Source organism: Pteropus medius, unplaced genomic scaffold, assembly GCF_902729225.1.
Source record: "Pteropus medius unplaced genomic scaffold, Ma_sr-lr_union100, whole genome shotgun sequence".
Classification (NCBI taxonomy): domain Eukaryota; kingdom Metazoa; phylum Chordata; class Mammalia; order Chiroptera; family Pteropodidae; genus Pteropus; species Pteropus medius.
The window spans coordinates 8760564-8772199 of record NW_024350924.1 but is presented as its reverse complement, the minus strand read 5'-3'; the positions used below and the strand labels follow the sequence as shown (position 1 = coordinate 8772199).

Sequence of the window (11636 nt, the reverse complement as noted above, 5' to 3'; positions counted from 1 at the left end):
TCAAAACTCAACAATAAAGGAACAAACAGCCCAATTAAAAAGACCTAAATAGACGTCTCGCCAAAGAAAATATTCTAACGGTAAGTTAGCATATGAAAAGATGCACCACATCATACGTACATCATCAGGGAAATGCGAATTAAGGCAACAATGAGATACCACTACACACCTACTAGAATGTTCAAATCTGAACACTGACAATACCAAATGTTGGTGAGGATGTGGAGCAATAGAAACTTTCATACATTACTGATGGAAATGCAACATGTACAGCCACTTTGGAAGACAATTTGGCAGTTTTTAAATAAAACTAAATATATGTTTACCATATGATTGAGCAATCACACTGTTTGGTATCTATCCAAATGAATCAAAAACTTATGTCCAAAGAAAAAACTGCACACTTATGGTTATAGAAGCTTTATTCATAATTGCCCAAACTTTGAAGTAACCAAGATGTCCTTCAGTAGGTGAATGGATATATAAACTGTGGTTCCTCCAGACAATGGACTATTATTCAGCACTAAAATAGAAATGTTATCAAACCATGAAGACGTAGAGAAAACTTAAATGCATATTGTTAAGTGAAAGGAGCCAATCTAAAAAAGCTACTTATTATTTGATTTCAAGTATATGACATTCTAGAAAAGGAAAAGCTGTGGAGGCAGAATAAAGATTAGTGGTTGCCAGGAGTAGGGGAGTGGGAGGGATGAATAGATGAAGCACAGAGGATTTTTAGGGTAGTGAAACTATTCTGTATGATACTACAATGGTAGTCTATGTCATACATTTGTCAAAGTCCATAGTACTTAAAACACCAAGTGTTATATCCCACATAGGAGTTTTGAAATCATATGATTCTCAATGTGTTGTGTGACTTATTTACTTAGCATGATTATTTCAAGATCCATCTTGAAATAATACTGTCATAAATGGCAGTATTTCATCTTTTCTTATGGCTGAGTAATATTCCATTGTATATATGTACCACATCTTTATTCAATCAGCTACAAAACTGAAAGCAACAAATGAGCAAGACAAACAAAAACTCATAGACACAGACAACAGTTTAGTGGTTATCAGAGGAAAACGGGGGGTGGAAGGAGGTAGATAAGCGTACAGAGAGTCAAGTATAGAGTGATAGAAGGAGATTGGACTTTGGCTGGTGAACACACAATACAATATACAAATGATGTGTTATTGAGTTGTATGCTTGAAACCTGTATAATTTTATTAACCAATGTCACCCCAATAAATGTAATAAGAAAAAAGAAACCCAAATAAATTGAGAGATGTAAGGTGTTCATGGTTTGCAAGGGAAAAATCACCAAAAGTGAACTGTGATGTGAACTATGGACTTTGGGTGATAATGATGTGCCATTGTAGGTTCATCAGTTAGAACAAATGTACCGCTGTGGTGGGGATATTGAAAGTCAGGGAGATGCATATGTGTGGACAAGGGAGTAAATGAGAATTGTCTGTGCCTTCCTCTCAATGTTCTAAAAAATAAAGTTCATTAACTGAAAAAAGAAAGCCAGGTGACAAAAAGAAAAGGCCCAGACAGAACCAGGGCAGTCATTTCCTTCAGCCATTAACTCAATGCCCAGGTGACGAGATGACAGGAGTCATGACAAATACTGTTTGCTATTACTCTGGATAAACACATCATCTGGCCCAGTTTTGTCCCCAGGACTCTCTATGTATGTATATTTGTCTGGATGTATGTGATTTCTACATTGCAGTGTATGTGTGTGTATTTCCATAAGCATGATTTTTATTGCAATGTATATAGAGCACGTTTAAACGTAACTTGCTCAGTTGCACTTAACGCTTTTCCTTGGTCTGGACCTTCATGATGTTTCTTCTACCATCTTCTGGCTTGCGCCTCCTGCAGCAGCTATTACAAACTAATGGCAGTTCCTCAAATACTTCATGCTACGTTCCATGTTTCTTCCCCTTTCTGCATGCCATTCTCTCTGGGTTGCTTCCCTCCCCTCTTTATTTTAAACTTTATTAGCTTGAATTCATCAAGTCAAAGATCCTTTCCAGAAGATTTTATTGACTTTTCATCATCATTTAGATGAGTCTTTGTGATCTCATAATATATTCTGTCATATCATTTGCCAAATAGTACTATAACAGCCTTTATCTCTCTCTTTTCCCCATGATTCTAAAATTTCTCATGGTCTGGGTTTATATCCTCTTTGACTTTGGGAGAGCACTCCTCAAGGGTCTCACAGTTTTATGGGGGAATGGATAAGTAAATCTACTTTCGCCTTTCCCATGTTCCACTGTGGTTTTTTAAAGTCAGATTTGTCGATAAATTAACAACATTTAGATTATGGTTACTTAAATATTTTTTATAATCGAGCCATTCACTGTATTATGATTACATTTCTCTTACTGCACAGTTATTTTTCCGAACGTAACAATGTTTTACTTAGCTCTTTATTTCTTTTTCTTTAAATTTAGATTATATTTTTTGGTAAAATTATATATCTACATAGTTTAAACAAAGGGGGAAAAGAGAAGCTCCCCTTTTCCTGTTTTTGTCTCTCCATAGGCAACCATTTAAACTAGACCCCTACCCCCAGACACTTGCGTATGTAATGGTGAGGAAATGCAATCCAGGAGAAGAGAGTTTTCCTCTTGTTTGACAACTAATTATTTAACAGAGCGTCACTCTTGGTCATTTCTTTCTTGTCCTTTTCTCCCTGGCACCTCTGCCCCCCGCTTTTTTTTAAGCTGAAGAAGCAAAGTTGATATAGATTATCCTTAAATTAAGTAGGGAATGGTTCTTCCTATACTACTTCCTATACTACTTCAGTAACTTCATTATACTACTTCAGTAACTTCAGTAACTTAGGTTCTTTAGTGGAAATAGCTAGAAAATTAAAAGAAATCTAACTGTAAATGTTCCTAAAAACATTCATGCACTGTGTTATGGCAGAATCTGTTTGTAATGAGTACTGAATTAAGACTCACAGTCCCAGCCCACCTCTTCCCACATATGGCTGGCTCACTTTTCTCTCACTTTATGTTTGAGGTAGGGAAGGATGTAGAGCGGTAATTTCTTGGGAAAGGCAGGCCGTACTAGGGGGAATTGCTTTGGACCCCATCAGACCTGGGCTAGAGGCCCGTTATGTACCTCCTCCAGGCTTCTGCTTTCTCTTCTGTAAAGTGGGGTTAATAACGTCTACTTCAAACAATGGCAACAAGGAAAAGGTATCCAAAGGTATCTATTATGATGTGTGACACATATAAAACAACCAATAAATTTTAGTTTCTTTCTACTGATTCTTTCTGCTGTGGTCTTTAATGAGGTGGCTTCAATGCAGAACTCCATTCTTTTGGCATTTATTGAACATCTATTATGTAACAGACTTTGCTTTAGGTTTTGAGGTTACAGGAATAAGTAAGGCAGGAACATTGATCTCAAACATAGTAGGGGAATCACATACATAATTAAAGAGCTGTGCTCCGGTGTGGCAAGTCCCCTGTGCTGAGGTATAGAGGCAGCATGAAGGAGAGGATTAGCTCTCAACTCCCTTTATCTTTTTGCTTTTTCCTCTCTTCCCACCTAATCTCTTTCCTTCCTCCCTCCTGCCTTTCCCTGCGACTCCAAGTGACAGACAGGGAGTAAGAAAGTCTTTCAGTTTCTTTTTCTCCCTACCTCAAGCCCAGCCTATGGGAACATTCCACAGGGAGCCATAAAAAAGTTCTTTCTTGTTGCACGTTTCAGGGTTTTTTCCAGTGACATCATGGACCATCTGGATGTGAAGACAGCAGCTTCATCCAGAACACACACACAGACTCTCCCCTGCCAGGCCCTGCAGGCCTGCCCTCCAGGATCAGGAACGCTATAAACGTCCTGTAAAGCTGTCTTTTTAATAACCTCCTCAGAAGCAATCTAAGGAAGATGGCCTTTTCTTCCTGCCATCCCACATATGGCAGTTAAAGTAGATTCTCAGCACGGAGGCCTTGGAGGAGAAGGTGAGAAGTGAGGTTCTGAGGTTTCTACAAAAATATTATACTGCCTCCTGTTGGGAAGAAGAAAGCTGTTTCCCAACAGGAAACTGAAATATAACTTCCTCAGCATAAAGGATTCAGGTTAGACGTAAGTGCACATACTTAACACTGGAATGTTTTAGGGATTGTCTCTTGAATTATTTCAGAGGATTTTAAGAGAGGGAAAACATATATCCAAAAGCCATAGAGCTGGAGCTTGATCCTCACATTTGCTTAAATAGAGGAGAGAATTCAGAAGTGGAAAAGATGAAGCTAGTTTCTGCTCTATCCCTAAACAATCTTAAATCCCAGGCATGATTAGAAAAATCATGTTCTTTGAGCTGATTGTCTTTTGTGAAGTAGAAAACACGAATTTCTCTTCTCAGGTGAGGCATGTCCCAATCCGTAGAATTGGTTGGTTCTGTCTCCAAAATATAACTTGACTCACCCACTTCTCTTCGTCTCCAGGGCCACTTTCCTGGGCTGGCCCTTCTCATCTCCCACCTGAACAGTGGACATAGCTTCCTAATTGGTCTCCAGGTTTCCACTCCTGTTCCCTTCATGCGACTCATCCTTCAAGCCAGAAGGGTCTTTAAAAGAAAAAAGACTAAATTAGACTATCTTATTTTTGTCCTTAAAACCCGGTAATGGCTTCTTCTGTTACATTTAACATAATATTCAAAGTCATAATAATAGTTTTCAAGGGCCTGTGTGACCCTCGCGCCCATGTACACCTTCAGCTCCTCATCTTACTCACCTTTACAGCCTTAATGCCCCCTTTTCTGTTGTTTTAACCCCGTGTTTCTGCCGGCCTTGGGTCCTTATGCTATCACTCACTTGGAGGGCTTTTTCTTCTACTCTTACCTTTGCCTCTCAGCTTAAATAGCACTTCTGTGGCCTTGCTTGCCCTCTTTCCCATTATTCTCTCTCACAGTAACTATTATTTTACATTGTAGCACATACCATTTCTAATTGTGTACTTGGGAGTGTGTTTATTTGTTGATTGTATTTCTCACTAGACTTCATGAATGCAAGAACCACGTTTGTTTTATCGACCACTGTCTCCCCAGAGCTCCATGCAGTGGATATGTGCAGTAAGTGTGGCATGAATGTGGAAGTGGGGTAGAAGCAGAGTCCAGGAAGGCGTCAGGCCTGCAGCTCACTTTGCCTATGCCCAAGGACACTTTGAAACATGTTTCGGGTGGGCCTTATCCACACTATACATCCTTTTCTTACAGAGACAGGATGTCAAGATAGGCACGTATATCATTGCCAGGGGCTGGGGCAAAGAGGAATGGGGAGTTGCTAATCAGTGGGTTTAAAACTTCAGTTATGCACAATGAATAAATTCTAGAGATCTGCTAGACAACGTTGTGCCTTTAGATGATAGTACTATGTTGTATAACCATCTGTTAAGAGGGTAGATATCATGTTAAGTGTTATTACCACAATAAAATATAAAATATAAAATAAAATAAAATAAAATAAAATAAAATAAAATAAATCTCTGTAGCGTCTACAGCCATGCCACCCTGAACAAGCCTGATCCCATCTGATCTCAGAAGCTAAGCAGGTCGGGCCTGGTTAGTACTTGGATGGGAGACTACCTAGGAAGACCAGGTGCTGTAGGTGTAAAAAAATTAAAAAAATTAAAAAATAAAGGATTGTAAGCTGACAAAGTCCTTGCAATCTGTGAGGTCAACCAAGGTTGCCTTGCCTAAAAAAAAAAAAAAAAAAAAATCTCTGTAGCATTCTGTCTCTCATGGATCTAAAGATCAGAGTTAGACCCTAGAGATTAAGCTTGTGATTTTCACACTCATTTTGAGGAATTAAAAGGAGTGGAACTTTTTCATAGAATTATTACAAGGAAATCCGAAATGTCAGACAGATAAAAATGATAAATTAATGGTTTCCTCAGGAAACTGAAATCTTTATTTTTTGATAGAAAACACCCTTTTTGCTAAATCCTGAAGTACCTCTGTAGAAGGGGCTTTAGTTTGAGAGGTATCACTTGGAATTGAGCAATATATTTCAAGAGCATCTACCTTACAGCTGAGAAACTGAGCTGTAGAGTCAGATATTGATTTGTTTCAGTCTACATAGGTCACTCGTTGCGTAGTATCCGTTTGACTTATGAATTTCTAGTCTATTTCACACACCACAGTGTCTCCCTAGAGCCTCTGCACCTCAGACAGCAGTGATCCTAATTTTAAGACTGGCTTATGCGGTATTACAAATTTGCTTCTCTGAATAGAATTATTAGCTGGTAGATAGTAATAGGTATCCTCTCAAATTCATTGTTAGGCTTATTCCTTGTCATGGATATTTCTTGTCATGCTCCTGCATAACTGAAGTAAGGCCACTAGGGGTCATTAGGGCAAAAGGAGGGTACTTTTCAACATCTTGATAACTGTGTGACCCAGAAAGTGGGCTGCCTACGTTAGCTATCACGAGTTGCTCCTCAGAACAGTCCTTTGAAAAAAGATTCTTTCTCGAAAATATCTGTGTCAAATGAGTTATATGTGTCCCTACCTATTTGCCCTTCCTGTTGTGGACACACCCGAAGGACATACCCAATGAGTCATGCTCTTGTACAATACCTAACCCTCGAATGTAGGTAAAACCTCAGATTTGATTTTAGCCAATAGAATATGGCAAAGTTGATGAGAAGGTCACTCCCCTGATTATATACATTACATAAAACTTTATTTTAGCAGATTAGAGAGAGATTCTTCTGCTGACCTTGGAGAAATAAGATGCCTTGTTATATGAAAGCCCGTGACAGGGCCACATGGCAAGGAACCGAAAGTGGCCTCAAGGAGCTGAAAACAATCTCTGGCTGACAGTCAGCAAGAAAATAGGGACCTCAGTCCTACAACTATAGCAACTGTGTTCTGCAGACAACTATGTGAGTTTGAAAGAGGACTCCAGGGCACAGGCAGGAGCACGAAAAAGAACTGCCCTTCGCTGCAGGCTTGTGAGACCCTGACGGGAGGACCCAGAGAACCCAAGCCTGAGTTTCTAACTCACAAACACTGTGAGATAATAGATATATGTTGTTTTAAGCTGCTACATCTGTTGTCGTTTGTTATGTAAATTGTAGAAAACCAATGCACTTCTCTCTGGGCTCTGTCTAATTCTTTAACTAGTTGTGTTAATGTCCTCTTTTCCTGGAATCTTATTTCATTAATTATCCTCTTGTTTTCCCTTACATTTGAGCTTTCCAGTTGATTAAATTTTTTCTGCTGAAGTGTGTATCTAAAAAAAAAAAAAACTTTCTTTGAATTCTTTATCTCCTCCCCTGGGAAGAAGCTGGCACAGTATTTCTGTATTTCCTTGAATGTTGCACTGTTTAAAAGAAGAGTCACCCTGTCTTCCACTTTCTTACTTTCCATCATTCCTCAGTGCACCGAAGTCTAGCTTCTGCCCTCACTAGTACTCATGGGGAAATGAACTCCAGACACACATATCACCCTGCCTAATGGCTAACTCTTAGGATTCCCTTATATGCCTCAAACCGAATTCTCCAAAATGAACTTATTATCTTTATACTCTATACTTATTATTTATTGCATAATCGATATTTTCATAACAAATTACCCTGAGACATAGTGACTTGAAATAAGAAATATTTCTTATCTCACAGTTTCTGTGAGTCAGGAATATGGGCATCGCTTAACTGGGTGATTTAGGGTCTCTTTAAAGGTTGAAATCATTGTGTAGGCTAGGGCTGCAGTCATCTCTTGATGGAGGAAGTTCACTAACAAACTCACTATTTCAGTAGACCTGAGAAGATCCACTTGCAAGCTCACTCATGTGAATGGAGGGCATTCAGATTGTCACTGGTCGTTATCTGGAGACATCAGTTTCTTGCCCTGTGGGCTTCTCCAATGAGTTACTCACAACTTGGCAGCTGGCTTTGCTGAAGGTTGGAGGAGGAAGGGAGGAGGGGAGAGAGAGACAGACAGACAGACAGACAGTCAGACAGGCAAATGAGAAGGAGGAAGAGGAGAAGGAGGAGGAAGAGAAAGAGAAAATGAGAAAGTAAAGGGGACAAGCAAGACAGGGGTCACAACTTTTTATGTAACCTAATCTTCGAAGTGACATCCTATCACTTTTGTCATCAAAAGGTCTGGCCCTCACTTCCTCTCTCAGGGGAGAGAATGAATACCAGAAAGTGATGGGGGCCATTATAGAGGCTGCCTACCACACACCCAAAGGGTCTCTCCTTTCATAGTCCCTATCTCTGTGTATGGAAAAACAGACCTTCCAGCTGACTCATCCAGAACTTTGAGAATAATTCTTGCTTTTGCCCTTCCCCACCTCACCTTCAATACTATCTGATCTCTTAATCAAAAATAATTACTATTTCCTTTCATTCTCACTTCTCTGTTCATAATTTCAGCCATCTTTGTGTGCATGTGCTTACTATGTGCCACTAGGGTGTGAATACCCTGAGGGCAGGGGCTTAAGGTGTATCCTGTTTAATGATATATCTCCAGTGCCTCATCCAGTATGTGAGATAGCAGGTATTCCATAAATATTATTTTAATTTAAGAGTTTAGACTTCTACATATATTATTTTTCAGTCCTCACAACCCTACGAAGTAGGAGTTACCATTTTATAGATGAAAAACTGAATTAAGCAAGTGAAATAATTTGCATGAGTTTATGTTGTTAGAACCATATATAATAATGTTTTAAAGAGCCTTATAAACTGTACAGCACTTGGCAAATGTGAATTGCTGTCATTATTATCCTTTGCTCTTGTTTTGAGCCTGTCTTCCCAGCCTTCTCCCAGTTCACTCATGCTTCATATAGAGACAGGAAGAAGTACAATTCTCAGAAAAGGAGGGAACATGAAAATATTAAATAGCTGCCAAGGGAGCTGAGCAATGGATTCAACAGGCTGGGTCAGTCCAGCTCACCAAGGCGGCCGTCCCCTAACTGGGCTCCTGGGCCCACCACGTGCTACTTAACGGCATAAGAGAAGCAATGACACAATTTAGTGTTGGTGCTCTGCCTCATGGAAGATATGGCATTGTCATTATTCACCAGAGTACAGCCTGCAGTGCAGAAAGAAAGCATATGAGACAGAAAAAGAGAGTCTTTCAGCATGGCATTAATTTACCATGGCAGGGGAGAGAGAGAGGGGAGGTGGGGGGAGAGAGAGAGAGCGAGAGAGAGAGAGAAGAGAAGAGAGAAGAAGAGAGAAGAGAGAAGAGAGAAGAGGAGGAGGAGGAGGAGGAAGAGTAGGAGAACACAGAACAAGCAGGCAGTACTGACTTCTGACTTCACCCTCAATGGCATTATCAGGCTGATGTGAGCTGTCATCCTTATCCTGTGAGAAAGAAGCAGAGGGAAAGTGATACTTTAACATTATTTCAATGATTTCTAATTTGTAAAGCTCTTTTTTATACATCTTACCTCAAAAATCCCCATAATTAGTCATGAAGGAGGCAGGGTAGCTATAATTATTTTTATTTTACAGATTAAGATTCTGGGGCTTTTCAAGTTTGAGATTTATTGGTGGGCCTGGTTAATACGAAGTCAAATGTATGGAGTGCATCTTTCCAGATACTTTTGCTTATATTTTTTTATGAGCTGCTCATAATAAAACCATCAGGCATTATTGTTCCCCCATTTTACAGATGTGGGAGTTAGAGCCTAAGGAATAAAGTGTTTTACCTATGGTCATGCTGCTAGTACGTGGTAGAGTGGAATTTGAAACTCAAGTCTTTTAATTCTCTATGCCCAAATTCTTTCCAATAAGCAAATGATATACTTAAAGAATAAGTTTGGAGTTCTATGTCTGGTGAACTAAAAGAGAGGCGAAGAAAAGAGAAAATGAGCTCAGGAAGGATTAATGAGAAGAAAATAGTACGGGGAAGGGAGAGGCCAGTTATCATTTAGAAATGCATTGGGATTCTCAAAAGGCTTTCTGTATTTTGGATTTAAGCTCTCAAGAGAGGATAGGACAGTATCCTCGGATAAAGCATGAAGGAAGTCTGTATTCTGTTGTTCAGGCCTTGAGTCATATATAATTTCAGAGGAATCTCAGCCCCAAAAGGGTCCCCAAGAAACATAAGGCCATAAAAACAATTCCACCAAGGAGTCTCTGAAATATGCAGGTTACAGTGTACCTTGGGCTGACTGTTTACACAGCCAAGGAAGGTGAAGGGATGGGCAATTATATAGTTTATAGTGCCTGCATTTACCAAATAATTTAGGGTCTAGCTCTCCCCTTACTTTATCCCCTCAACTCTTTTCTTTTTGTTTAAAACCAGACCCAGAAAAGCCTGCAAGGAAAGACTAAATTTTGTTTTCAGACTGTTTAAACCCTAGGGAAGACAGAGAGAACTTGTTCAGACTCCTAAGGCCCTAAACTATAAGTGTGAAAATAAAACAGCAGGTCTAAATATAATCTTGTGCTCAAAACTAAGCAAAGGCCAAACTGAAAGCTTTTAAAGTCAAATCCCTCCGTGCACTACAGCTCAAAAACATCCCAGTGGGCAATTCTACATTCTCCAAAAATATTTGCTGCAGGCTTGAAATCAAGTGAGGAGTTGTTGCTCAAACATGTAATGATGGAAGAATGTTTGAGCTACCTGGTCTGTGTGGTTGAACCTTGGACTAGCTCAGCTTCTCTCACTAAGGGACCCAAAAGACTCTGCCTTAATTCACTGTCACAGCTCCTGGGAGTGAAAGATGATATCCTACCCACATATGCTGATGAGGAAATTGAGATCTGGGACCATTAAACTACCCAAGGCCACACAGCAAGTTCATAGGAGAGCTAAGGCTGAACCTCCCTTCTCTAGCTCATGCTCTCAGCCATACTCTCAGACAGAAACTAAGCTTTACTCACCCCAGAAGGGGGAATTTAAACTCAGCCTTCACTCGAACATCTCTCGCAGGCCACTATTTTATTTGTTAACCCATTTTGTTTTTCTGGACAAAGTTATCTGACCAGTAAAAGTTCTATTCATTTCCTGACCATTAGCAACATTCTAGGTGCTGGTTCAGGACTTGGAGGGTGTTATAGGATGAATTTTTTCCCCTCCCCCTCAGATTTGTATGTTGAAGTTCTAGCCCCCAGTACCTCGTAATGTGACTATTCAGAGATAGGGTTTCTAAAGAGGCAATCAAGTTAAAATGAGGTCATTAGGGTTGGCCCTAATCCAATATTACTGGTGTCATATTAGAAGAGACAGAGGTGGAGAGAAGGAAGACCATGTGAAGACACAGGGGGAAGACAGCCATCTACAAGTCAAGGAGAGAGGCCTCAGAAGAAAGCAACCCTCTGACACCCTGCTCTGGGACTCTGGACTTCAGACCTGTGAGAAAAGAAATGTCCTTTACTTAAGCCACTCAGCCTGTGACGCTTTGTCATGGCAGCCCAAGCAGGCGCGTGTAGAGCATAAGATAGTAAAGTCTCAGGAGGACATGTGCATGGAAGGAAGCATAGTTCAGGTAACCCAGACCAAATGGAAATGTAATTTTTCAGTATTTCTTGAGCCAGAGTCTCTCCTAGGGAAGTGAAAACTTCGTCTAAATGCATATAGAACTTTACTCTCAACCAACATTTTTATCTTGATGTAGTAAGGTTAGAAAGAACATTTGACACA

The 11636-nt window shown here is 39.9% G+C and overlaps 1 pseudogene; it reads left to right on the top strand.

Annotated features, from left to right (window-relative positions):
- Nucleotides 1-5522: 5522 nt before the first annotated feature.
- On the top strand, nt 5523-5640 carry LOC120585336 (uncharacterized; annotated as a pseudogene).
- Nucleotides 5641-11636: the final 5996 nt, after the last annotated feature.